Below are 5,923 nucleotides of genomic sequence, written 5' to 3'. Positions count from 1 at the left end.
CGCGAATGGCCTTCGCTCGTGCAAAGGTGCACTGGGGGAAGATGGATGCTGAGAAGCTGATGACAGAGGGACCGCCAGAGGGGAAGGAGCACCGCAAGCCTGAATTATATTAGAAAGTGTCCTGAAAGGATCCTACCTTGCAGCGGAGCTATGCACCAAGGACGTTATATTTCCATGAATGCAAATCATGTTGTCCTTTGTAATGTTGAACAAGGTCATTATTTATTGCTTGTTGTATAAAAGTTTATCCTCCTGCGCGGCCATTTTATATATTAATCCTGAGAGTTGGCCAGTCATCGGCTTCTGCCCGCACGTAGGAAGTACGGGGGTGTTCGGAATAAACCTGATCACTCTTTATCCCAGTTTTGGGTCCTTCGAAGGAGGTGTTCAGCACAACGAACCAGGCAATCGGACTATAGGCCTTTATCACTCTCGCTTAGCCATAGGAGCTTTAGGAAAGGAAGGTAGGCGCAGCCCCTGGTATTCGGCAGACCGCACGAGGGGCTCTATAAGCACCTGATCGGAAGAAAAACCGATCCATCGCACGCTGTTGGTTATGGCATTATGCGGGAGAAATCCTTAAAGATTTTACAACCTCTCAAACAGCTGACCAGCTCTCGCCGTATCATGACAATCAGTTTTCGGCTTTCTCTGCTGAGGTGCTCGTCTGGAAGAACCGGGACACAATCGCAGTAGTTCTCCCTATGCCGCCTTAGCCGATATAGCGGAACGTAAGGCAGCAAAACATGGGAGCCGGGCAAACCCAACATTTGACCCAAGACATGATTCGGAGCTGATGCATATAATGCTATAAGTTCGGGGTGCCGAACTTCCATGAAGGTGTTCGGACTTTATTGCCGTATTATGGGTAAAACGAAGCCCCTGGCATACTTAAGGCATATCGCGGTGTATGGATGCCACTTGAAAAAAGAATTTCAATAAGAAATAACAGCAGATAAGCGTCATATAAATCCACATGTTGTATTTGAATGGTACGTCGATGCGTATCTGTACAGGTAATGTGATAAAAAAGAGATATGACTGTGGAACCTGCTGAGACCAGGGGGAAGAAGCTGTGTGCGGATCCGGAGTATAGTCGGATGGTCATTGCGGGGAATATCTAAGGATTCCCTTGCGTGTTCGAGCTGCTTCCATATCGCCAGTCCTGGTCGGCGCAAGGGTGAACCTGCAAATGAAATGTAAGAAATGTTTGTGTGCCGGAGAGCGGTTGAGCCGCGGTATGCGGCCTGTCCTGGCGTTCGCCGGAGTGTTTAATTGAGCTCTGGACGAGCCGGGCTATCCTGCCGCAAAGTAGTTCGGAGTCCTTTGGCGGTGTCCGGGAGCCTGGCCGTCGACTCGAGGTTCGATTGGAAGGTGCCACTTGTTGCTTCTGCTGTTAAAGCAGCGGTATACTCCTAGGTGCCGAGGGAAAGTTCGGCCTTGCCATTAACCGTGATGACGCCGCGCGGACCGGGCATCTTGAGCTTACGGTAGGTGTAATGTGGGACCGCGTTGAATCGAGCGAACGCGGTTCGTCCGAGCAGTGCTTGATAATCACTGCGGAAGGGGACGATGTCGAAGATTAACTCTTCGGCACGGTAATTGTCTAGTGATCCGAAGACTACCTCAAGGGCGATGGAGCCTGTACAGCTGGCCTCCACACCTGGTATAATACCTCTGAAGGTGACTTTAGTGGGCTTGATCACCGAATGATCGATGCCCATCTTGCGCACCGTGTCATGGTAAAGCAGGTTTAGACTGCTGCCTCCGTCCATAAGGACTCATGTGAGGTGGAACCCGTCAATTATTGGGTCGAGGACTAGTGCGGCTGGATTGCCCTGATTGGTGTTAACCGGACGATCCGTGTGGTTGAAGGTGATCGGCCCTAGTTTATATTGTGGGACGACTGGTTCCATTAAGTCGACATCCCTAAGGGTGCACATCCGGTCCGGGTTGGGAGTGTGGGTGCCGTTTACCACGTTCACCGTTTGGATTTGCGGGGGAAATTTCTTTTGCCCTCCTGTATTCGGTGATCTGGGCTCCTCGTCGCCATCATCGCTTTGAGATCCCTTATCTTTGTTTTTGGTGCCTGACCTGCTGGCTTGTTTGAAGACCCAGCATTCTTTGTTGGTATGATTGGCTGGTGTTCCTGGGGTGCCATGAATTTGGCATGGGTGGTCGAGTATGCGGTCCAGACTGGACGGATCCAAATTGTCATTTTTGAGTGGCCCATTCCGCTGACCGGACTTAGAGCCACTAAATCCGGCATTGACTGCCGTATCTTCGGCGTTTTCACCATTTTTGCGGTGCTTGTGTTTGTTGCGTCGGGGTATGCCATTGCTATCTCTGGCCTGTGATGTGCCGGGGTTGCTTGTTGTGTTGTTGCTACGGGCCAACCAGCTATCTTCGCCCGCGCAAAAGCGGGTCATGAGTGTCGTGAGGGCTGCCATGGATTTTGGCTTCTCTTGGCCGAGATGTCGGGCAAGCCACTCATCACGTATGTTATGTTTAAAGGCCGCTAGGGCTTCGGCATCCGGACAGTCGACAATTTGGTTCTTTTTAGTTAGGAACCGAGTCCAGAATTTCCTGGCTGACTCTCCGGGCTGTTGTGTTATGTGATTTAAATCATCAGCATCCGGTGGTCGCACATAAGTGCCCTGGAAGTTGTCCAGGAATGCGTCTGCCAGGCTCTCCCAACTTCCGATGGAGTTTGCCGGCAAGCTATTCAGCCAATGCCGATCCGGCCCTTTGAGTTTTAGCAGGAGATACTTGATGGCATGTAGATCATCCCCGCGGGCCATGTGAATGTGGAGGAAGAAATCCTCTATCCATACCGCGGGGTCTGTAGTACCATCGTATGATTCAATGCTCACGGGTTTAAACCTTCTGGGAATTCATGATCCATTACTTCATCAGTGAAGCATAGGGAGTGTGCGACGCCTCTGTGCCTGGCTATATCACGACGCAGTTCATACGAGTCTTGTCTGTTGTGTTCGGCCCGGACGGATTTGCTTTTAGTATATCCGGCGTGACGGTCGTCGTCACGCGTTGGGGCGCGCCCCCGTGATTTGTAGATCGGTATTTTATGTCCTGTTTTGTTTTCCAATACGTCTCGCAGGTCCTGCGTGTTGCCCCGGGCCTTGGTGTTTTTGTTTGACTGGCGACGGGGTGCGGGCTGGACTTCGGGCTGATATGCCGCTTTGTCTCGGCCACGGGGCGGCCGGTCAGCCGCATCATACGCTGGTAGTGTAGGATTTAATGCTTCCTTTTCGAGTTGGGGTAGCAACTTGCACTTTGGGAAACTTTTGGTTGGGCGTTCGAGTTCGTATTCCTCGGTTGCCAGGACCTCGGTCCATCTATCCGCTAGCAGATCTTGATCAGCCTGAAGCTGCTGCTGCTTTTTCTTTAGGCTTTTTGCTGCGGCTATAAGCCGGCAGTTGAAGCGGTCCTGCTTGACGGGATCCTCAGGCACGATAAATTCTTCATCACCGAGGCTCACCTCGTCTTCGGAGAGAGGCATGTAATTGTCATCCTCTGATTCTCCGTCTGCTGCCTGTTCCTTAGGGCTAGCTTGGCCATCCTCCCGCTCGAAGCCTGGCTGGAGGGGATTGTCTTCGTCTTCGGCACTATCCGCAGCGTTATTGTCTCTTGTGCTGGTATCGCTGCTTTTGCTATGGCGGGTCATAGAGCGGCGCCGATGACACCGTTGCTTAGATTGCTTCTCGAGGGGGTTATCCTCTGTTGCCTTATTGCGATCGCTTTCTTTGGGGGTGTCCACCATGTATATATCGTATGATGAGGTGGCAGTCCAGCGCCCTATGAGCGGTGGTTCCTGTTCTTCTCTTGCATCGTCGTCCATACCGTCGATGTCTTCGGAGCCGAAATCGAGCATGTCGGTTAAGTCGTCGACATTGGCTATTAAGTGGGTGGTGGGTGGGGAACGAATTTCTTCGTCGTCCGCTTCCCACTCGAGCCGGACATAGTTCGGCCAAGGGCCTCCTGACAAGGAGAGAGACCTTAATGAATTCAGCACGTCACCTAGGGGAGGGTGCTGAAAGATATCCACGGAGGAAAACTCCATGATTGGTGCCCAATCAAATTCGATAGGCACGAACGCAGGCGGTTCGGAGCCCGTGGCCGGGGAAGAATCCAAGGGTCCGGCAACACAGGTCTGGTAGGAGGTGAAGTCGTATTCGGCTCTATCGCTACTGAGTGTGCGGCCTCCGTGGCGGGTTCCATCCACCCGTCCTCGGACCATGCAATCTGCTCCGGATTGAGGGCCGGAGTAGCCACAGGTGTGATCTCCCGAATACCATCCGACGGCAGAGCTAAGTCATGTTCATCGTGACTGTGCGGCACACCTGACATGGGATCAAATCCGTCGAAGATCAAGTCTCCGCGGATGTCGGCGGTATAGTTTAAGTTTCCAAACCTGACCTAATGGCCAGCGACGTAGCTCTCGATCTGCTCCAGCTGGCCAAGCAAGTTGGCCCGCAGTACGAAGCCGCCGAATACGAAGATCTGCCCGGGGAGAAAAACCTCACCCAGGATCGCATCGTTGCCGATGATCGAAGGAGCCATCAAGCCTTTAACGTGACGGACAGTGGAACTCTCAGTGGAAGCACCAATGTCGGTGTCAAAACCGGCGGATCTCGGGTAGGGGGTCCCGAACTGTGCGTCTAAGGCCGATGGTAACAGGAGGCGGGGGAGACAATGTTTACCCAGGTTCAGGCCCTCTCGATGGAGGTAATACCCTACTTCCTGCTTGATTGATCTTGATGGTATGAGTATTACAAGAGTTGATCTACCACGAGATGGTAGAGGCTAAACCCTAGAAGCTAGCCTATGATTATGATTGTTGTTGTCCTATGGACTAAACCCTCCGGTTTATATAGACACCGGAAGGGGCTAGGGTTACACAGAGTCGGTTACAAGGGAGGAGATCTACATATCCGAATAGCCAAGCTTGCCTTCCACGCAAAGGAGAGTCCCATCTGGACATGGGACGAAGTCAATCTTGTATCTTCATAGTCCAACAGTCCGGCCAAAGTATATAGTCCGGCTGTCCGAGGACCCCCTAATCCAGGACTCCCTCGATCGTCACTAGGGATTTGCATGTGTTACAACTACCCACCTCCACTCGCTGCCGGTTGTGTGATCGAACCTAGCAGTCCGCCGCATGATGTTCGAGGGAGATCGGACGAGGAGGAGACGATCCACGCAGACACGCTACCCCAACTCTTCTTCCGCTGCATGGCACTGCGGGTCTAGTGGTAACAATCTATGATCCATCTCCCGTAGCATATTCATGGTTGTTCTGTGCGTACGAAAATTTTAATTTGCAGTCGGCGCATCCTACTTAGAACCCAATAGTGGTATCAGTGTCTCTACTATAGGATTTGGATTCAGATCGTATGCATATTAGATATGTGGGGGCGGCAGATGAGATTTGTTGTCGTTTATGAGATCGGCTATGTGCATGGTTGATGAGATCAACTACACATGGGGATCGATGTGGCTATATTTTCTGATGATTGAAATCGATGAGGTCGTGGCACAACCAACCCCTACTAGTCGGTATCCGCCATCGGGGTTAACAGTGAAATGTAAATCCGAATCAAGTTCACGATGATCGATGAGATCGGCCAGCTCAAAAAATTCATCATGAACGGATTGCAGATGCGATCTCTGGTTTCTGAAAACATGGGGCGCTGCCCGCACCCATGAGGGCACTGCCCCTTCGAACCCCACTCGCGAGGGACCGCCATGTGCGTTGCGCCTTGTATTTCATACATGATCACTCAAACCAGTAGAATGTGATTCTATGCATAAGTTTGTTTTGCAGGTTTGATGTGAATAATATGGCTCATGTGTATGTGATGCATGTGTGAAAATTATACATGGCCTGCATGTCATGTTTGTC

Source organism: Triticum aestivum, chromosome 7D, assembly GCF_018294505.1.
Source record: "Triticum aestivum cultivar Chinese Spring chromosome 7D, IWGSC CS RefSeq v2.1, whole genome shotgun sequence".
Lineage (NCBI taxonomy): Eukaryota > Viridiplantae > Streptophyta > Magnoliopsida > Poales > Poaceae > Triticum > Triticum aestivum.
Note: the sequence above shows the minus strand (reverse complement) of the source record.